At 36.7% G+C, this 23,405-nt stretch overlaps 1 protein-coding gene across 30 annotated transcripts in view; it reads left to right on the top strand.

Annotated features, from left to right (window-relative positions):
• The window catches only part of PTPRD (protein tyrosine phosphatase receptor type D), a 1,159,674-nt gene that overhangs the window by 500,053 nt on the left and 636,216 nt on the right, over nt 1-23,405 (top strand). For all 30 annotated transcript variants that reach the window (XM_064641432.1, XM_064641445.1, XM_064641443.1 and 27 more), the window contains exon 7: nt 16,214-16,249. The gene's annotated coding sequence lies outside the window, so the exon portion shown is untranslated. The remainder of the gene's footprint in view (nt 1-16,213; nt 16,250-23,405) is intronic.

Below are 23,405 nucleotides of genomic sequence, written 5' to 3'. Positions count from 1 at the left end.
GGTTTGTAAACTTTGTAGACATTATCCCGTTCATTAAGAACAAATGCTACATAAGAATGCATAACTATAAACGTCAAAATATTTACATTTTTATGTTCATTTCAGTCACTTGAATTAAAACAAAACAAACAAACAAAACAAACAAAAACCCAAAGTAAACCAAACTTCTGGTCCTAGCTGCCATTAATTTTAAGTTTGCATTTATCCACATAGTTTTGTTGAGATGTAGGCCGTATGTTTTATTATTCATAGGCCAAAGTCTTGATCAGTCAAGTAATGACAGGTTGACTCATGCGATTACACAGAAGACTGTATTTTGATATGTAGCCAATTCACTGAAACAACTTGCCAAAGACAAATATGTTGAAGTGAACCAAGAAAATTTTGAAGCCACTTTGAAAAAGAGAAGAAAAAAAATATCACTCTTTGTACTTAATAGTTGTCTAAGAGACAAATTTCCAGAAAAGTCTTTGTCTGCCCAAAGGGAAGTGTTACTTCCAATATTTGTAACATCTTCATGTGGATATTGCTCTAAATATTCTCTAAAATTTTGTCATGGTTTAACCTCAACTAGAAACTAAGTATTATGCAGCTATTCTCTCATTCCTATCACCACAGTCACCCATGGTGGGGAGGAGAATCGGAAGAAAAGAGTAAACCACGTGGGTTGAGATAAGAACAAATAATAATTGAAACAAATCTGAAAATAACAATAAACAATAATTATAATAGCAATATCCTGATAATGCTAAGTATGAAAACAATAACAGTAGCAGCAGAAACAACAAAAACAATAATAATAGCAGCAAAGATAAGGACAGGGAGAGAGTAACAAAACCCAAGAGAAAAAAGTGATGTACAATACTGCCAAAAGGTTCCCATCTCATCCCTGAGGCATAATCATTCCCTTCTGGACAACTTCCCCAAGTTTATGTACTGGGCGTAGTGTTCTGTGTTATGGAATATCCTATTGATCAGTTATTGATCACCTATTCTGGTCGTGCTCCCTCTCAGCTCTTTGTGCAGTTCCTCACTTGTAGAGCACAAGACCCTAAAAAACCCTTGACTTAGGGTTAGACTACATAGCAACAGTCAAAACACCTGTGTATTATCAACGTTATTCTCACCCTAAATCCAACAAGCGCGACATTTATACCAGCAACTGAGAAGAATATGAGCTCTGTCCCAGGTGAAAACAGGACAAACAGCAATATCAGCTTTTTATCCTCTGAAGTAGGAGGATAGTCTAAATAGTCTAAAAACCCAGTGCTTTAGGTTAGTTTGCTGAGACAGCAGTGTAATCTAAAGAAAATACTTAGAAACAGAGATTGATTACTTGCCAACGTGGCCTTAAAAGTCTACTGAAATGGTTTCTCTTGTTGCTTAAAGCACGAAATGCACTAGGATTTTTTAACACTTTTGCATTCTACTGTTAATATTTCTAGACACAGGCTTTAACTTAACACTGAATAATGGACTTTTTGCCAATATTAGTATGTTAATCATTCTGTATTTTAGTTTAGAGGAAAATTCCCATTTTGACAGTAAAGCTTCCATGAGTCTCCTATAAAACAAATTCCAGAAAGTGTATTCTATGCAATTTTCATCTGACAAACAAATATCTGACATTTAGCAATGCGAAAAATACTTCACTCTGTTTCCTAGCCTTTCAGCTGCTTCCTGACTTGATTGCAACCTAAAAAGGCAAAGACATACACCAAACTTTTTTTCTAGTTACAAGAAAGTTTTAATTGAAAACAAGAGTGTCAGGTTTGAACACAGCTTCAGCAGATTAGCAGTTAAATTAAAAAGGGCTTTTCGCTTAAGTTCCAGTGTTGATATGTCACTGTGCCCTGTCACTCAGAAAAGCGATAGGGCTTTGTTATCAGTGCTGAGCACAGGCAGCCTCCTGATGTAGAGGCAGACTAAAATAGGCTGCCAAGGTGATGAAGGCACCATGCATATGTTGCATCCTCCTGTGTAGGGCGATGCGGATGGGCTCTGTGGACACAATGCTCTGCTCAAACAGACTGACCATCTCCCATGGCCTGGTTTCCTGACAAGTAACAAAAAAATTAAAAAATGAGCTGATGGAAAAATGTTCATCCCAGTTCAGTTAAAAGAATATAAAAGAATTTAGAGACTACAGTAGCATTTTTCATTAACAAATTGTTCCTTTTATATTTGTTATTATCCCTTTTGGCAGGAGAAATATTTGTGGGATTAGTAATCGTTGAGAGTTCTGTGTGGGCAGAAGTTACAAGATTTGAGGGATGTTCCTAACTTATATTGAAATTTTAGATGCAAAAGAGTTATATGAATGTTATTCTCAGCTTCCATTACTAAGAATTAGTATAATTAATATTGACATACTTTTTATATAGTTCCAGCCTGTAGTACTCCAGCAGAAAATGTATTTGGTTACTTTTTTCCCCTTTCATGAGCCTGCCATGGCAATCTAAATATTGTCCATTTGATACTTTTTTCTGTCTAATCTTCTCAGACACCTATTTTACTTTTTGCAACAAAATCTTCATGTGTTCTGTAGTTGCCACAGTGAAGGTAAGATACCCAGCATCTCACCTGTCTTCCTTGTCAACCATAACTGAACCACACTGGAAGGAAATATTTTATACTCACACGGCAATGTTGTGGCAGGCATGGGTTGTCCCTTCCCAGCTATAAGCCTGGCTGTGTCTTTTTGTACAGAATAAATTTTGCATTCTATTCGCATGTCCTTCAAAACTCTCTGTATTTGCAGCAGATTTTTGTTTTCCTTTTTCTCTTTTGCATTTTTCAACATTTTTAAAATGAAACAAATCAAAATTTAAAATTAGGTTTAAATGATCAAAATTTTTACTTTAAGCTATTCAATTAATTTCATAAGTTTTGCTGCTGCAACACTGTATTAATTGAAAAGCCAATTAATCCAGCAAATCTGAGATAAAAGGTGTGGAATATGAATAAATTTATCCTGAACAGCGTACATACAATTATTACTAACTTGTAACATGTGTGTTACTTCACAAGGCATTGCAGTAGATTTCTCATTCCTTGATGAATTCTTTGCTGTTGGGTAGTCTACCATCCAAGAACAGCAATAGGTGTGAAGTATATCATGATATGGACTGACTCTATTTCAAAAAAAAGAGATTTGTGAAATACCCCGGCACTGGAAGAGCTTGGAGTTTACAGGACAGTGAACTGAGTCATAGAATCAGAGAGTATACAGAGTTGGAAGGGACCTATCAGGATCACTGAGTCCAGTTCCTGGTCCTGAAGAGGACAGCCTCAAGAGTCACACTATGTGCCTTAAAGCACTATCCAAACGCTTCTTGAACTCAGGCAAGTTTGGTGCTGTGACAGTTTCCCTGGGGAGCCTGTTCCAGCACCCAACCACCTAAAGGGTGATTTCCTGACATCCAACCTAAACCTTCCCTTACCCAGCTGTTGGATAGAGTTTAAAATAATAAAATCACAGGCTTGGAGTGTTTTATACTCCATAGGTTTAGTTTCTCTCTGAAGCTAAAATACATGTTTCAATATGATATTTATTACTGCATGTCTTTATATGTGTATTTCCTACTTTGAAGACATTGTGTTATGGCAAAGCACATTCTCTTAGAAAATTTTGATATTCTATCTAATGAATAAATAGTCCTATTGTTCTTTAAAATATGTGCTTTGCTTTTTGCTTCCTGTGTGACTTTGGTTTCTCATTTCTTGTAAACTGTTTTAGCAAAAACACCAGAGTCATGCAGGTGTGCAGAATTCTTTAACAAATTACAAGATTCTGGTTTTATATTCATTTGCAAAACCCTAAATTACATAGATTGTAGATATAGACAAATAATTTTAGCTACAATTTTTTCAAGCTAAAGCATTTGAAATTGAAAGTTATGATTACAATTAGTTTCATACATAAAGAAAGTTTCTAGTTATATTATTACATCTGGCTAGAAAAGCAGCTAAGGAAAAGAATACCACAACTGGAATAATGGCTTTTAATTTTTTTTTTTTTTTTTTTTTGAGAGCTTAACCTAGATAAAACTGAGAGACTGAATGTAACTGTCATTGCATGGGCATGATTTAATTTAGGGTCTTCACTAAATCTAATGATTTTGGTATTTTTTAGAGACAGGGAATCCAGAAGATAAACACACACATTTTCTTTCTCCTTTCTCCCTTTCTGCTAAATATATTTCATCATTTCAGCTGGACACTCTGAAAGCAGATCCACAAAGTATATGATAGTTTCTTTTGTCAATGAATGCACTAAGATAGATAATGTCATTAACAGTGCAAAGGATTTGCAAGTACATATGAACTAAATGAGATTGAATCAGGCATGACAAATTTCATTGAATTAATTCTTGTTTAAAAAAATATTTTTTTCTACATGAAGGTCGTTGCACACATTGTCAGTCAATCAGAATCTGCAAAGTTGCTATTAGATCAAAGAGGAGGAGATAACACTGGAATTCTACAATAAGAGAAACAGAACACAGCACTGTGGGAACAGTAGGAGGAAATATACATTTGCAGTGGAACAGAGGCAGTTTGAGTCCTTGTTTGTTTGCATTCTTACTAATTAAAAAGCAGACTATAAAAGAATCCAGAGGCTATAATTGAAAAGCATTCACTAGCTTGAAGCTGGTGGAAGATGAAATACACAAAGAAGAACAATAGCTTGTTTTATTCATGGCAGAGGGTTGTGGGGTTTTTTTTACAATTTCCTTTAACTTCTAAGTGCCTTTTCTCTATGATTAATCTTTGTACACAATCAATTTTGCAACATCTTAAAAGTGGAATTAAAGTCAAAGTACCTTCCATCTTTGACATGAATAACATAAAATATAAACATCTATCTTAGAAAATTTCTGAGTTATCCTTCTACTTCTATAAACATAATTAAGGGTAAATTTATTTATTTTTCTGCGGTTTTCTAGGAATACATGGTAATTTTACAGTTTAGTAAGAGAGAATTTCATGTCAGGGAAGAAGGCTGCAGATTTGTCTTGTTCTGGTTATTTTTCTGGGATATATGGAGATGCATAAATGAAGAACCACAGAGTGTCTGAGGTTGGTTGGCACTTCTGGATATCATCTAGTGCAACTCCCTGCTCAGAATAGGGATAGTCAAAACAAGTTGCTCAGGATGTGTTCCAGGCAGGTTTTAATACCTCTAAGGATGGAGACTACACAGCCTCTTTCAGCAATCTCTGCTGTTTTTTCACCACCTTCAGAGGAAAAATATTTTTCTTATGTTCAGATAGAGCTTCAAAATTTTCAGGGTTTGCCCATTGCCTTGGCTGTTCTGAAGTTCTGGGAGATGCTTAATAAAGTCTCATTATCACATCCTGGCAAGAATACTCTTGAACAGACTAATACCCACTATTGCAGAAGGAATTCTACCTGAAAGTCAGTGCGGTTTCAGAGCCAACAGGAGTACCACAGACATGGTATTTGTTCTCAGACAACTGCAAGAGAAGTGTAGGAAACAGAACAAAGGTCTGTCAACCTCACCAAGGCTTTCGATACTGTGAGCAGAAAAGGTCTGTGGCAGATTTTGGAACGTTTAGGTTGTCCCCCCAAGTTCCTTAAAATTATCATCTCACTCCATGAGGATCAGCACGGCCAAGTCAGATATGGAGATGCACTTTCTGAGCCCTTTCTAATAAAGAATGGTGTGAAACAAGGTTGCATTCTTGCTCCAACTCTTTTCACAGTCTTTTTCAGCATGATGCTCCGAAGGGCCACGGCAGACCTCAAGGATCAGGATGGTATCTACATTCGATACTGTACTGATGGGAGTCTATTCAATCTAAGGCGACTGAAGGCCCACACCAAGACCTTAAACCATCTTGTCCGGGAGCTGCTTTACACTGATGACGCCGCCCTTGTTGCCCACACAGAAGCAGCTCTGCAGCGTTTAACATCCTGCTTTGCAGACACTGCTGAGCTCTTTGGGCTGGAAGTCAGTTTAAAGAAGACAGAGGTCCTCCATCAACCTGCACCTCAGGAAGTCTTCCATCATCCCCACATCACCATTGGCCAATCAGAGCTCAAATCAGTCCAGCAGTTTAATTACCTAGGGAGCCTCATCTCCTCAGATGGTAAGATTGATGGAGAGATAGACAACAGGTTAGCAAAAGCATATAGTACTTTTGGAAAACTACACAAAAGAGTATGGCGTAATAAACACTTGAAGAAAAGTACCAAGATCAGTGTTTACAGAGCCATAGTGCTGTCTACTCTCCTGTATGGTTCCGAATCATGGGTCATCTACCGCCACCACCTGCGCCTCTTAGAACGCTTCCATCAACCCTGCCTCCTAAACAATCCTAAACATCCAATGGTCAGATTTTGTGACCAATACATCTGTTGGTCACAAGTATAGAGGCCATGTTGATGAGAACACAGCTGCGATGGACAGGGCACGTCTCCAGGATGAAGGACCACTGCCTCCCTAAGATCTTGCTTTATGGTGAACTTGCCACCGGCTGCCACATGAGAGGAGCCCCGAAGAAAAGATACAAGGACTCCCTGAAACAACATCTCAGCCTCAGCCATATTGATCATCATGACTGGTTTACTCTGGCCTCAAATCGGGAGGCCTGGAGACACACCATCTATAACGCAGCTCTCTCCTTTGAGAACACACGCAGGATCACTCTCGAGGAGAAAAGACAACGCAGAAAGAATCATGTCTTGCAGAATATACCACCTAAGGAGTCTTTCTGCTGTGCCTTTCACAATTGGATATGTCTGTCTCATACTGGCCTCATTAGCCACCAGCATGCTTGTAACAAACGTGGATAGAGCCTTCCCAAATCTTCATTCGCAAAGCCTAGCCATGATGATGATGATGATCACATCCCTTAATATGATGTTTGTACTCTTGTGATGCAATCCAGGTTTCCTGTAACCTCTGCAAGGATATACTGTGGATTCAGGTTCAGCTTACTGTCCCCCAGGACATGTAGGATTTGCATAATCAGTGGATGATAAAAGTCTTTAACATTACATGTAACACAAATTTTTACATTTCTTGCCAGAAGAGCTTTAGTGAATTCGGGATTATACGGCAGATATCATCACTAGAACTGAAAAAAACACTTCCAAGGTGTGACTCAGATGCTGTCAGTAGGCTCCCTTTGAACCTGCATTTTCCCTTATTACATTTTCTGCTTCTCTCACATGGAAGCTGATGTTTTACTTCTGTACCTCATCTATTTAATTTTTATATCTTTCTGTTGTTGTATTATGTATTCCGTAAAAGAATACCTTGCATCTAGGAATAAGTTTCCAGAATTTTACATTTCCTGTTCTTAGTGCTTGTAACCAAGCAAAGAATCCAACTAGCAATGAACAACAAAGTCAAACCAATTTTCCTGGTGGCTTCATATTACTGACCCACCCCAGCAATTTTACTTTTCTGGAAGTCAAAAGGGCTATCCACTTCAAAACTGGTTGTGTCTAAAGTAAAGTAAAATAGTGGATATATTAAAAAAACTTAGAGCCTAACTAGCTTGCATGACCATATGCAAATGAATGGTATTGTAGATGTTTGGCATGCAATGAAAGTTACGCTATTTCTCTTGGAGCATAACTGTTTAAGAGAATATTCATAACTTAAATAGGCCCTAGAATATCATTCACATTTTATGGACATATATGCAATATTACTTGCACAAGATTTGCAATTTATATTATCAGAGACTAAACAAGCACCTAAGTAAAATCTGTCAAATTATACTGCTGTATTTAGCATGAATTCACATCCAACCCTCTCTACAAGAAATGAATTGTAATTTCATGCTGTAAGATTTCACAAAACAGAGAACAGATCATTCAGATTTCCATTCTTAAAAGAGACTACTAGAATATAATCGGACCTATAGTAATTTATAATTTCATATGCTATAACCTATGTTAATAGACTTAAAAATTGCATTTCTAAGGGCAGTATAGAAGTTCTATAAAGTACTGAGTAAAATTAGTCTAAAAAACATAATACTGTTAAAGTGTTAATTGCTTTCAAATATCTGTACTTCACTATATTGCCCTATGTGTTTTTCAAAATTCCAGTTTTTAGTCTAAAATTCATAATATTTTGGGGAAAATTGCACTCAGAATCCACTCGTTTTAATCTTTAGGCAAGTAGACTTAAAACTTCCACTTTATTCTTTCCAAAAAAACATGTGATGCAGTTAAAGTATTTCCCTTAGCAATTAAATTCCTTGAGCAATATTATTATGCATTGGTCATTTTGATATTTAAAAAATATTATCTAGAGGATTAATTGTTGAGGTTTTTCTTTTACTGTAAATTGATAGGGATGTAATCTAATAAGAGTATAGGGAAGACACTAATTTATTATCCCTTATTTATTTTTACTTTTGCTTTAATATCATTTGAGATTTTTTTCTTATTTCCACCAGTTAATTTACAGCAGAAAACATGTATTGCACTAAATTTCATTTCAAATTTCACATTAAAATTCCTTTATACTCCTACAACACCAGTGTAACTAGGAATTCTATTTTGAGTTAATGATTAGGGACATTAAGGAAGAAAAAAACATGTAAACCCTATAGTTTTCATTATGAAAGCACAGTATGAGATTATCTTGGCTTTAGTAACAAACTAGTTCTGATTACCCAAAAGCAAATGTATTAGAAATTGTATCTAGTACAGTAAACCTGTAACACTCCTTGTGTATGTAACCAGCTACTTTAAAGAATTAAATAATTTCTGATATAAAAAAAATAATATTCCTTTTAACATGTTTTTAGAAATGAAGAACAGGTAAAGGATGATTTATTGTTATTTTTCTCTTTGTTTTCATTTTTTGTGCTTTTATTTTGCGTTAGAGATTTCATTAGTAAAAAGTATTTGGTCTACAGAATTTGGATTTGGCTTTGTTTGGTTCAGTTATGGGGCTTTATTGTTTTTGTAAATACTTTTTCCTATTTCCTAAGTAGAAAACCCACAAGTAGTTAGTAGTAAAGTAACCATCTATAGTAAAATTAAAATATTAATTAATTTTTATATGTCTATTGCGCTCATGATTGTTCTTCAAGCTTTCTAACAAAAATAAAAACAGAGTAATATTCTTTAAACAAAACTTCAACCTACCTTAAATTTTGGAAGTCCTCTACCTGTAGTAGTTTAAAAAATGGGTACAGCCAAATGAATTACCAAAATTATTGCAAGTGGCTCTCTGGTTAATAAAGTTAGTATTCACTAAGTTAACCTTACCTTGCTGTCAAAGGATGAACAGTTAGTCTTATCCACTCAAGAGTTTCCTAAATAAAATATTCATATTGTCCAAAATCAAACATCCATTTGTTTTTTAATAAAATAGTTTTCTAACTCTTTTGAAAGAATTAAGCATGAGGATGCATCCTCTTCTTTCTGTAGCAAATGAAATTGAGAGAGATATTTACACATATCTACTTACATGTATTGAACTTGCTTCTCTTTCTACTTTTCAAGTAAATATCTGGGGATTGACATCTTTTTCTTATTACCATTGTTCTACAGTGGAAGTTTTTTGTATTTCTGGATTAGTTTTGTTTATTTTATTCCATACCCACAAGTGATTTTTGGTATTAGGTTTTATTGTTCAGTGATTTGAATTTTGATGGGGAGTTTTTTTTCTTTGTTTGCTTTTAAAGCTCTTCCATCTTTTTCAATGTGGCGTTTCATGACTTAAGCAAAAGCTAAGGTCACCTTAGAAATTCTCCGGCATCACATCCTTCAATGCACATATGTATATTTCAAAGGGTATGATCTGGGAGTGTGGGAGTAAGAAAAATTCCTTTTTGGATCAAAAAGGAAGTTGAACATGCAGATGTTCTTCAAAAACTTTTTTTGAGTATACCATGGTTTATTCATTCACTTTAAATTGCATTCTCTTATCGAATGAAGGACATACTTTTGTTTTTCTATTGATGTGGTCTGATTGAAAGCAGCAACATGGTGACATCTTTTTTTCCCTTTCTGACTGAGCCATTTAAGCATGAAATTTCCCTTTAGGAAATTTTACCAAAACAGCAGTTAAGATTTGGTGGGCAGCTGACACAAAAGCTCTCCCGGTACTGAGATATGTTGTTTCTTATGGAAAATGTATCGACAAAGTCTGTATAATGTGCCAGACCGCCACCCAGCCACTCTCACTTCCCCCACTCAATAGGATAGGAGAAGAAATTAAGATGGAAAAGCTCACGGATGGGGACAAGGACAGGAATGTCACTTACTATTTACCTTCAAGAGCAGCACAGATTAATGTAACCTATAGTCAATTCAAAAAAGAGTGAGATGCTGGGAAACAACAACAAAGCTGAAAACACCTTCCCTGTCACTCCTTTCTTCTTCCCAGGCTCAACATAATTTCTGACTCCTCTATCTGCTCTTCCCTGAGCAAGGGATGCGGAATGGATGTTGCAATTAGTTCATAACGGTTCCTCTCTGCTGCTCCTTTGTCCTCAGATTTTTTCCTTGCTCCAGGATTGGTCTCTCATACATGAGAATACCTACTCCTATGTGGACTCTATGCTTCCCTGCAACTCCTTGCTTCCAGCACCTGTGTACCTGCACCCAACAAAATGTACTAAGGTTTTGTGTTTACAGATACACAGAGTGGTAAAATTGATGCAAAAACTTGATTCCTCTGACTTTTCATTACTAGTGAGCAGTAGCAGCAGAAGGACAGTTATAATACTACTACAGTGCCAAAACAGAAGGGCATAGGGCTGTGTGCAGACCCTGGTAAGGGCTGACCCACTCGTTTGAAGACTCTCCTTTGCATGTTAATAATGGCTCAAATATATTCTAAGAGGTACTATTTAGGGCATGTGTATGTCACAAAATAACACGAGCATAAGGAGATTATGTAGTGTTCCTAAAGAGAGGAACAAGATTTGTAGCCAGATTTTACTGATTGAAAAAAAAGGACATAAGTGTCATTTATCATCATCATCATCATCATGGCTAGGCTTCGCGAACGAAGATTTGGGAAGGACTCTACCCACATTTGTTACAAGCATGCCAATTTGCTAGAAGAAGCCAATGCAGGATAGACAAGTCCAGTTGCAAAAGGCACAGCAGAAAGACTCCGTGGATGGTATTGGCAAGACACGATTCTTTCTGCGTTGTCTTTTCTCCTCAAGAATGATCCTGTGTGCTTTCTCAAAAGAAGCAGCAGCGTTGTAGGTAGTGTGTCTCCAGACCTCCTGACCATTTATCATATTTTTAAGTATTTATCACCTCTTGACAGGTTTGAATCCCCATGGTTACCTATTGCATATTTTCCTCCCATGACTCCTTAATGTGTGATTTCTCAATTAAATGCAGTAAAATTGCTCTTCTGCTGCAGCTAGTGGAACATTCTTTGGGACATCTGGAGAAAAAGTGTTTTTTCCCTTTACATGATTCTTACTTTGTGAATGACTGATTGCAAACAATTTCTCTAACTGTTTGTTTGTGGGATGGTGCTTGACAGAGGTTGGAATCAAAATTCCGACCAAGTGATCAAAAGCTGTGCTTTATTATCGTTTCCCACTCACTTAAGAAAAACAAAAGTAAAGAAAGCTAGAACCCCCATCAGGTTGTGTTATATACCGTATATATGATGTATGTATAATATATGTATATATATGTTTTGAGAGAGAGAGAGCGCATAACTTTGTGCAATATATTTATGCATATTACTTTGCATCACTATTTAAAAATAATGGAATTATTGCCAAATAAATGTATTTACAGAATTGGTGGAAAAAATTTAATTTGACCCACAGAAATAAGAATTTAGCAGTATATGTCTTACTTTTTCATTTAATATAAAACTTCAAGGAAACTACATATACTGTCATAAAATATACTACATAAGGGTCTATATGTGTCTCAGATGATGTAATGATGTAAATAATGGTGGTGTTTGCATTTTACATTTTGTTCCATTTCTCTGCCTTGCTCTCTCTTTTCTTGTTCTTTTCAATAGTGAGGTACCCTGTAAGTTTCTTTATATATACATAGTTGTCATGAGTCAGAATAGAAGCTTTATAATACACTTGTTCCTCACTTGACTGAGAAAACATTTCATTACACTTTGTGGGTATTTTTGTTGTTGTTGCAGTGAGGGGTGGGTTAGGGAGAGTGGGGATTTTTGTTTGTTTTTGTTTTTTTTTTTAAATGAGTAACTGTATAATGTGTTTGTGTTTTGTTATTATGAAATATTCTAGCTGGCAGAGAATCCATCTATAGCTGTTAAATGTTTGTAATAGATCTTCATTGATGCATATGCTTATGGAAATTCTATAAGTGCAATTTAAAAATACTTACATTTTACACTGACAGAAATCAGAGAGGGTATATACTTAATTACTTTTTTTACTAATTTCCAATACAAGTTTTTCCTGTGAAGAAAAAGAATATCAAAATATGCTTATAATTTTTATGCCCCTGGTGTTTTATAGTGAAAGTTGTTGGTTTACGTCAAGTGATAGAGGCCATACTCTCACATCAAGACTTTGGTGATGTATTCAGTCTGCTAAAAGTATTTCCTTCTCTTCATTGCCTCTGTCTCACACTTCTTGACTCAGTGTCACAGCTTGTCTCAAACTGCTGAGAGTATTACAGTTTCTAGCAGATGCTGTGTTAGTGGTGATAGCATATGGATTGGTTCTAGCATATATGCTACAATTTTTACAGTGTTGATCCATGTATGTACATATTTACATTAGCTTAAGCTCTTTATTTGCATGTGTCTGCAATTCTTTGCTTATTTTTTCTTTATCACTCAACATCTTCTTCAGAAGTTGGATTCTTGGCTTCACATACAGCATCTTACCTAGAGTAATCTTCAGTTTCAGTAAGCACAAAAACAGTAGGAAGCAAATTGTACCCTTGGATGCTCGACTATCTTTTCTACTGAAGTCATTAGCATCCCTGAGTGATAAGTCATCAAAGGAAGAATTTCACCCCAATTGTTTATGTCACAAGTCACTATCTTTTCAAGCAGAAATCATTACAGGAACCTATCCTGTTTTCTCTGGGAATCAGAATTCCCTCAGCTACTTTAAAAATTCAGGGTGCATGCCATTGACATTTGAGGGAACTTCTGGAGAGCAAAACTACTTTGTTGAAATGAAAGTTTGTTCTTTTCATGAGCCCTATAATTTTGGGAAAGATACTCAGCTAGGCAAAGAACTATGGATATGTATCATTACTTTGGTACTGAGCTATATGCAATTCTGAATAAGGCATATACTTAAAATAGTCTTCCTTTTTTATGGTAACACAAAAACAGGAAACTGAAGAAACCTGAATTTGGGCTGGGTTGGGAAGGAAGTGGAAGGCTGCTCACTTGCCCTATTGTTAATAAAGGACCACTACTGGCAAATTTCCTCCTTGACTTTCCTCTGTTACCCTCAACTACTGTCCTAATTGAGGACAGGTTAGAGAAGAAATTAAATAAAGACAACCATGACCATTAGGGGGAAAAAAGTGAATTAAATAACACCAGTAAAACCTGAAATGCAGAAAACTAAAGATATGGATTATAATTTGGTGGAGCATAAGAATATGACGGCTAGTAGGGAAGAAATATAACATTATCTAGATCAGGGAGGAGATGGAAGGTCAGAGAGAAGAAAATCAGCAGTAATATGAGAAACTGATAGGAGCAAAACAAAAGTGGCAATTATTTACTCACCAAAGATGAAATCTGCATAGAGAACAGCAGGAAGAGAGGGGAAGACTAGCAATCGGTTGGGAATAGTATTGCATCTCCTGAAATTTGAGGCTCTTGCTTTCCCCCCCCTCCTCCCCGCACATGATGACTTTCTTCTACTGAATTCCCTTTATGAATACCAAAAGTCCACGTTCCATCACAGAAGTGAAAGAAATATTGGAAGAGAAAAGGAAGGGGGAAATTACTATGGGGAAGGGTAGGAGCATGGGGCTAGAGGCTAGTAGCATAAATCTGAGATGTACAGGGACAAGAGATAGAAAAAGGAGCATCAAAACTTAAAGGCGATTGATACTGTTGACTTTCAGTGGAGAAAAAATAAAGAGAGATCATAAACCCAAGCAACAGAGAAGTTCTTATGGAGTACACAAAGCCCTTTCAAAAACAAAATTAGAGCAAAAGAATGAATACAGGTGTTGAATGTAAGAAAAGATAGTTTGAAAAGTTACAAGAAAACACATTCTAGGACAGAACTAATTGGGATGATAGGGTTTCATGAAATAAAAAAAAAAGACTCATGAGTCTTTAGCATTTGCTTTCTCTTTCAGGGAATTTATCTGAAACTAAGCGTAGCTTTAGGTCTATATTTATCTCAATCAGTAAACAAAGCCAGCAAGGGAAAAGGAATTGAGTTTCACCCTTTAGAAGAGCAGTGATGAGGGATAAGGAAAGGAATATGTAGTTTGGCCTCATATTTTGGGGCTTTTCATATGCTGCAGTAAACTTCCTCTGAACACATCTTTAACGCTGTTTAAAATCCACTGTAATTTATTTCCAATCAGCATGTTTTCTGATTGCAATTATCTCTTTATTCTTATCTTTCACTACAAATCTTAATGGCACTTGTGATTAGAGTCTGTGCTTATTGATTAGGTTGATATGTGCATGGCAAGTTATTTATGTGCTTAATTTAAATTAATTTTATTTGCAGGGTTGAAACAGATGTTGTGCAGTTGTGATTTCCCACTGACTGTTCAATGAAGTGTCACTTACATGAGGCTTTTTCTTTCCAGAAGCTTTCATTTAGTTTTGCTGTATGTTTCTGATCAGGACTGTATGAGAAAATAGCTTTAATAACTAACACAAGTAGACATTATGAGATTTATGGTTCATTCCTGTTGGATATGTACTGTACTTTTTACTAAGCTCATTGAAAATTTTTCTGGCTCTCTTTATGCATACTTTTTACATGCATTCAGATACTGACTGAGCAGTAAATCACAGGAGACTTGGCTGCCACATGTGTGGATACATGTGTACATGTGACAATAATGTATTTCAGCTTGGTCTTGCACAGGGAGGTGAAAATACAAATGCTTATTCACACATGTTAAATTTATTGTACTAAGACAGACCCTGGCACTTATATTTTTTACCTATAGATTTCATATACTCCTTTTTATAGCAGGTTTAATTCCTTGTTGAATCTTATATGTCATTATATATCTTGAAAAGTCTTTAGCCAATCTTTGGCATGTAATGGGAAACAAATCAGGCACTGAGGATCTTGCTGCCTTAGATGATGATAATCAGTCTCCCATATAGGAAATATGTGATCACTAATTTGAGTTCATAATGAGTCTTGTTGTGGACAACTCAATTTCCACCAGTAAAAAGAGATTTTTTATTCCTGGTGGTAGTATTTTTAGAAAAATCCTTTTTATTGTTTGTTTTGTTGTTTGTTGTTTTTTTTAATACAAATCTCTTATTTCTAAAATAAGAAAATGGAAATTAAATATTGTAAACCTCTTAAAAGGGTTTAAATATGAATAAAGGTTTAAATCTGAATACATAATTATGAATGTTATGTTTAGAATTCATATGATAATCCTATTTGCTTGAAATTTGGAAAGTTTGGTTTCTTTAGCATAGATTAGTCTCCTATAATTTGACTTGAAAAATAATAATAACGAGGAAACATAAAAATAAAAGCACATTAGGCTTTCCTTGTTTTTTAAGTTCATCACCTTTTTTTTCCTTCTGTACTCTCCCAGGATCCTGTGCAAAGTAGTTTTCATCTGTGACTAGGATTTGCCTAGACCAGGAAAAAAATATAAACTTCATAGACAAGATGTTTTGTTTGTATCCTTAGTAGAGAGAAGGCAATCTCTTTTCCATGTAAGACAGAGGCAACTCAAACATTTACATTACAAAATAGTATTTTCAAATATGTTACAAAATGAAGATCAAAGCAGTTTGACATTCAGCCACTCTAGGAAAGGGTAATTATCTGAATCTGACAATATCTGTTCAATGTCATCATGGTATTTGTTTTGCTTTCTGAATCTTTTTCCAGGGCATGTAGAAGGAAATACTTAACTGTTCAGTTGCTTTTATACCTACTATTACACCATCAGATAGCACATATGGTAGTTGTAAAAGTAGTCTGTCTACCTCTGTGTGTATACATATGTATTCAGTAACTAATTGTGCAGACTTTCTTTTCTTACGTTGCAGGTTCTGTTGGTCTGCAAGTAAACTGGGGAATACAAGGTATTTTTTTTTTTTGCTATGATAGTTACATTGATTATAAATATTAAATTAACGTCTATTCCTTTGCAGGGAGGGTGTTTGTAGTGGTTGAGCAGGGAGTTTTTGTTTTATTGGCACTGCAACATTCAAGATTCTGGAAAAGCGTATGGTACTAATTGATTTGATTGTGACAGGTCATATTAATTTTTTAGTCTAGTCTACACAACTGGAAAGTGACAAGTATTTAAGCTGAATCACATGTATTCTTGATAATCTGTGATTCAACCTTATTCATCCTGGCCATCCTACAAGGGTAGACTCCAGGGAACGTGGAATGTTCCAGATTTAAGAAGAAGGGAATGTGTGCCTCTGTGTGCCTCATGACCCATGGTGAATGACACTGAACTAGTAGATCCTGGAAAAGAGCAATGTTGGGACTGAAAAAGGAAAGGGAATCAGGGTTTTGAAAATTTTTAAAAATTTAATAGAAAGATAGCAACAGCAGCTCTGAATTTCATCAACTGGAATTTTTTTCTTCAGGTACCAAAGAGGGAAATTTTTCTATGTATTTTGTCCTATCTCCTTACCTCTGTCCATATTTCAAACACAACTCCAGTCAGCCACAGAATGTGCAGCTATTGTGTTGGGAATTAAAAACAGAGTCTGAAAGCTGATCTTTTACTACTTACATAGTGGGTTCTTGGAGACCGTCTTAAAAGGCTTAGACAAGGCTGTGCACAACAATTGTACTTATCTTTGTACTGCTAGAGGATTCTTAGGTGATGTGCTGCTATATTACCATTTATTCTAATACTGTAATTACTGTAGAATTTGGATCAACTGTAGTAATTATGTGCATCTAAGGCGTGCTTTAGCAGTTTTGACAATGGGATTCACTACAGAGGGTCTACCTGTCATAGCTGCCAGAAATTATACCATTCTACAGAGCTTCTAATACCAGTACCATTATAATTACCTTGCTAAAACAGGCAAATAACTTTGTGAAAGCAATAAATATGACGGAAAAGGAAGAGTTTCTCAGTATTGATGTAATATGTATCTTAAATGAATAGGCTTTTAAATTTTAATAACATTATATTTAATTTTAACTCTTAGTTTTCTGTGTTTGTAAAGCAGGGCAATTTATCACAGCAAAGCGTAAATGTTTTGAACTTGAAATATGGCAGAAAAGTGAGGTGCTGTTAGTCTGATTCATTTCAACCAGCTGAAGAAATATTTTCCCATTGGTTTCCAGCCAACAGCTATATAAATAGAAATTGATATTCAAATAGCGAGCCTAACAATTTTTATTAATGTACAGTGCCCTCCTAGATATTTATTGCTGCATTACAACTTCTGGTTTGTATGAATCAGGTTTCATTGTAGTTTATTAGCAACCAACTGGGATTATTTGGCTCTAGTGTTTACAAACTATAATTCATCATCCTCTTATCTTTTATTTATGAGACAATGTCAAATGAAAGAAGCAAATTATGCACTGGTTTTGGTTGGAAGAGCTCTGCACTCTGTAGTGTATTAACTTTGCCATGAAGCGTCAGTGTTCAGTGTTCTGCTCTGACTACCATGTACATCCAATCTGCCTTCATCTCACACCAGAGGAAAAAGTAGACTCTTCAGCAGACTCTCACATTCTGGCAGCTGTGACTCTAGAAACAGTTTTAGAAAAACCCTGACCCGTTAAAGTCAATGGGAGAATTGCCATTTATATCAGAGAAGCCAAGATTTTATCCCTTCTGTTCGCAGTGTTGATACTTTAGTTGACACCTGTGCTAAGCAAATAGAAAGCAGAAGAGAGTAGATTCCTTCTGTTCATCCTTCTCTCATGGGGAATAATTTTCAGTACAAAGAAAATATTTGAATATTCTGAAATGGAACTCTTTAAATCGTGCTTCTTCCATTTTTGTAACTGTCATCCCAAAGTAAAACATTTTAAGAAAAGAAAAATTATACTATCATGTTTTCTCTGATGTCATTGCATCTTTTACTGAAGAATAGTTTTAGCTGCTAGGAAAGCTGGTCATTTTCTTTCTGGATTTCTTAAATTACTATAATGACAACTCCATTTAATCATCAGATTCACACTGGGCTAGTATGAAGATGACATGTATTTACAAGAAAAAGCAGTTGCAAAACAAATTAAACAAAACAATAAAGGGAATGAAGGAAATCAGAGATGAGCGTATACTTTATTAATAGCATGTCAAAGCACTTTGTGCCAGTAAATGTTATATTTTATATTATAGTATATTATATAGAGATTATTAGTGGCTCCATTACTAAAGTAAATGACAATATATTTATTATTGTGTAATAGTCTAATTGTCACTCTTATAGAAGACTTCTATTTCATATTATAAATTTCTTGCATGATTTTAAAGGTTCTTTTGCAATTATCTTTGCAATTCACATGCTAAAACAGTATTACAAACAGTATCTCAATATGACAATCTCCTGTAAGAATAACATGCATTTATCTGTGTTAAGCCAGGTTCTTAACCTCTAAACATCTGCAACAAGGCAAGATCTACTGAAGGGAATATAGTTTTGATCATGTTTTCTGTACGGTCACTTACTGAAGAATTGCTAGTTAATACAGACTGGATAAAGTTGGATAAATTATCCAATGTAAGTTCCTTCCCTTCCTGTTCCTCTCCCCTTAAAAATTGCTTTAAAACAATTTCCTTCCATTCTTAGTGGAAAAAAAATCTACTCAGTACCAAAAATATTTTATATATGGATATTGTAATATTATTACTAATGATAATAATACCGTGCATACGGAGCTCTGATTAAGTTAGTTGTGATGGTTAAAAATTTTACACAGGAAACATACCTTAAATTTAGCAATTTAACACTATATGACATCTGAATCCTGATGTATATGTTATGGTGGAACAGCTTGCTCGATAGATCTTTTCAGCAGACTTGGAAAAATTTGAGTTTTAATTTTACCCATAGTATTTATTTTCGAAAACACCTTGTCTATCTTAGCAGTGTGGCCCCAAACTATGAAATGAAACAACTATAACCCTTTTTTCACACTACTTGTGTTTTGTAGAACTTCTCATTCTAAGACTTATCTGAAGTATACAGGGCAAAGAAGGGAGATGTGAAGTTTTTAATAAAAAGCATTATGCAGACATATATGTGATTTATTATCTAAATGGTATGTGAAAGTGCATTGGTTTTGCAGTTTCCCTGATTTTGTTTGTGTTCTCACAATACAGTATTTATTTGCAATCATGAATACATCTTCCTGAATCATTCTTGCCTTCAACTAGACCTCAGACACTGCAGTGTTGTTAGCGCCAAAGTGGGACATGCAGTCTAAGAAATTCAGTTAATATTTTCTGAAATTTAAAGCAGCTTTGGGCACTGTAATATAAAAAAGACATTAAGCTCTTAGAGAGCACCCAAAGGAGGGCAATGAAAATGGTGAAGGGTCTTGAGGGTAAGCCATATGAGGAGCAGCTGAGATCACTTGGTGTGTTCAGCCTGGAGAAGAGACTGAGGGGAGACCTCATTGCAGTCTACAACTTCCTCATGAGGGGAAGAGGAGGGGCAGGCACTGATCTTTTCTCTGTAGTTATCAGTGACAGCACTTGAGGGAATAATCTGAAATTGTGTCAGGGGAGGTTTAGGTTGGATATTAGAAAGAGGTTCTTCACTCATAAGGTGGTTGGGCACTGGAACAGGCTCCCGAAGGAGGTGGTCACAGCACCAAGCGTGACAGACTTCAAGAAGCATTTGAACAATACTCTTGGGCACATGATGTGACTCTCAGGGAAGGCCCTCTGTGGGCCAGTACTTGGACTCAATGATCCTTGTGGGTCCCTGCCAACTCAGCATATTCTGTGATTCTGTGTTCTTTCATGGTCCTTCTGAATCCTGTCTCCTCATTTCCATCTCGGCTTCACCCAGAAAGCACTGTTTCTTTGGATGAACACTGTCAAAACTTTTGCCTACATTGATTGCATCAGCCAATAAAATGCGAATTCTACAGGGCATCATGGAGAGCTTGAGTGACCTATGGTGTACTAAATAAATAGACTTTCTGGAGTTGTGTCCTGACAGTAGAGACAGTGGCTTGCCAGTCAGCAGACACTGTAGGTAACTTTAGGCTGTATTTGTAATGTCACAAGGGTATTGTCCTTGTCATATGAAATTATTACTGACAGTTGATGAGACATCTGAAGCGGTGAAATGATTAAAATCACACCTGTGATCATATTATCAATAAAAATTAAAATTACCTGTCTCAACTGACTTTTTCTGCTGTCATGTACTGTGCACCATTTCCATGGCAATGAAACATTTACACAGCTTATCCTAGGTTTAGATAATGTATTCTCCTCAGGTGTATGTTTTTTATCATCATCCATTTTAATGTATGAATGCTGACGTTGTAGGTGATTGCAGATGTGCCATAATCCTTGGTTTCTGCAAATAGTCTCTCCCTTCCCGTTCTTGCTACTCAGGTATTTATAGCTCTGTCACAAAGCCATTGACAGAATATTGTAGATGTCAGTGTATTCAGAGTTTTTTTGAAAAGACTTAGTAGATGCATTGATACAGAAATAATATGAAAGGTTTATCTAATATAGTACATTCATTCCTAGACTTCAATTCTACATGACTAATATATTTTTATGGACCATACAATTTAAATGCATTTTTTCAGAATGTTTTAATAAGTTAGTAGGACTACTGAATATTTAAAATATCCAATACTTTATGCATACTTTTTTATTTTGAAAAATATGTTGATGAAATTATACTTAGTTTACTCAACACTTCAAATCAGTTTAAATTGTCACAGTGTTCACAGAACCATAGAATGGTTTGCTTTGAAAAGGACCTGAAAGATTATGAAGTTCCAAATCCCCTGCCATGGGCAGGGACATCTTCCTCCAGATCAGGGTGCTCAAAGCCCCATCCAGCCTGACCTTCTACACTTCCAAGGATGGGGCATCTCCAGCTTCTCTGGGCAACCTCTTCCACTGTCTCACCACCCTCACAGGGAAGAATTTCTTCCTAACATCTAATGTAAACCTACTCTTTCAGTTTGAAGCCATTCTCCTTTGTTCTGTCGCAACATGCGACATAAGGAATCCCTCTATGGGCCTTCTTGTAGGACTCCTGCAGATACTGAAACACTACAATTAGGTCATCCCAGAGCCTCCAGGCTAAACAACAACAATTGTCTAGTCTATTCCTTGTAGGAGAGGTGCTCCATCCTTCTAATCTACTGGGTGACCCTTCTCTAGACTTGCTCAAGCAGATCCATGTACTTATGTTCAGGACCCCAGAGCTGGATGCAGCACTCTGAGTGAGGTCTCAACAGAGAAGAATGGAGAGGTAGAATTACCTCCCTCAACCTGCTGGCCATGCTGCTTTTGTTGCAGCCCAGGATACAATCGGCTTCCTGAGCTGTGAGTGCACACCGTTGGCTTATGTCCAGCTCAGACACCAGCATCCCCAAGTCCTTCATGGCAGGGCTGCTTTCAATCCATTCATCCTCTGAGTCTGTATTGAGTTTGCCCCAAACCAGGTGCAGCATTGTCTTGGCCTTGTTGAATATCATGAGGTCCCCATGGGCCCACTTCTCAAGATTTTCCAGGTCCCTCTGGATGGTGTCCTGTCCTTGAGGTGTGTCAACTGCACTCTTGCGTTGATGTCATCTGCAAAGTTGCTGAGGTTACACTTGATCTGTTTGTCTATGTCATTAATGAAGGTATTAAATAACACTGGCACCAATACAGACCCCTGAGGGATGCTTCTTGTCACTGATGTCCATTGGGATTTTGAGCCGTTGATCATTACTCTTTAGATGCAACCGTCCAATCAGTTCCTTATCCAGTGAACTGTCCAAATATCAAATCCATATCTTTCTAATTTAGAGAGAAGGATGCCGTAGAGGACCATGTCAAAGCCCCTACAAGTCCAGATAGATGACATCTGTAGCCCTCCCCATGCCCACTGATGTGGTCCCTCCATCGTAGAAGGCCAAAAACTTGGTCAGACAGAACTCACCCTCAGTGGACCCTGTTTGAGGAAGGCCACGGTGAATCTGGAGCTGAATACTCGTTGTCTTGAATAACTTCCCTGTCCTCTATGTACCTTACCATAGGTTCTAGGAAGATTTGCTCCATTATCTTCCCAGGCAGAGGAGAGGTTGACAGGTCAGTAGTTCCCAGGGTCCTCATTTTCTACTGTTTTTTAAGATGGGTGCAATATTTTCCTTTTTCCAGTCACCTGGGACTTCACCTGACTGCCATGGCTTTTCAAATATCATGGAGAGTGGTTTGGCAACTACACCAGCCAATAGCCTCAGGAGTCTGGGATGCATCTCACTGGGGTTCCTCAGGTGTTCATGAACATTATCTTTACTTACAGTGAGAGGGCTTTAGCTGCCCCAGTCTACATCTTGTGTAGACTTCCAATTGAGAGGTGTGGGAAGAGAGGTCGCCATTAAAGACAGAGAAAAATAATTTCTTGAGTACCTCAGCCTTCCTATCCATTGTTACCAGTTTACTAACCCTGCTTATCAGTACCTTCCCTTCTTTGACCTTCCTTTTTCTTGCCAACATACCCAAAGAAATCCTTCTTTTCATTCTCTGGGTCCCATGCCAGTTTCAGCTCCAGATTCACTGTGGCCTTCCTGATCCTATCCCTACACAACCAGACTGAATCCCTATACTCTTCCAGAATATCTGTTCATGCTTCCATTGCCCATGCATTTGCTTCTTGTCCATTAGTTTGACCAGCAGTTCTCTATTCAACCATGCCTTTCTTGCCTGATGTCTTGTTAGCTTTTGTATTCTATGGAAGATGTCCTTAAAGATCTGTCAGCTCTGACCTCTTCCCTTGTCCCTGAGGGCAGTTTCCCAGTGTGCCCCATTGACTAACTCCTTGCAGAGTTGGAATTTTGCTTTCCTGAACTTCAGGACATTCACTTTTCTCTTCAATTGACCCATATTCCTGGGGACTGCAAACTTCATCAATGCATGTTCACTGTAGCCCAGGCTGCCTCTAGTCTTGACATCCCTGATTAGCTCACGTACACTGGCGACCATCACATCCTGTATTGTGTCCCCTCTGGTTGGTATACTTTATTAGCTGGCTTAAGAATTTATCCTTCATGCATTCCAGGAGT

The sequence above is a fragment of the Pseudopipra pipra genome, chromosome Z (genome assembly GCF_036250125.1).
Source record: "Pseudopipra pipra isolate bDixPip1 chromosome Z, bDixPip1.hap1, whole genome shotgun sequence".
NCBI lineage: Eukaryota > Metazoa > Chordata > Aves > Passeriformes > Pipridae > Pseudopipra > Pseudopipra pipra.
The sequence above is the reverse complement of the archived record's forward strand: the minus strand, read 5'-3'. Positions and strand labels throughout refer to the sequence as shown.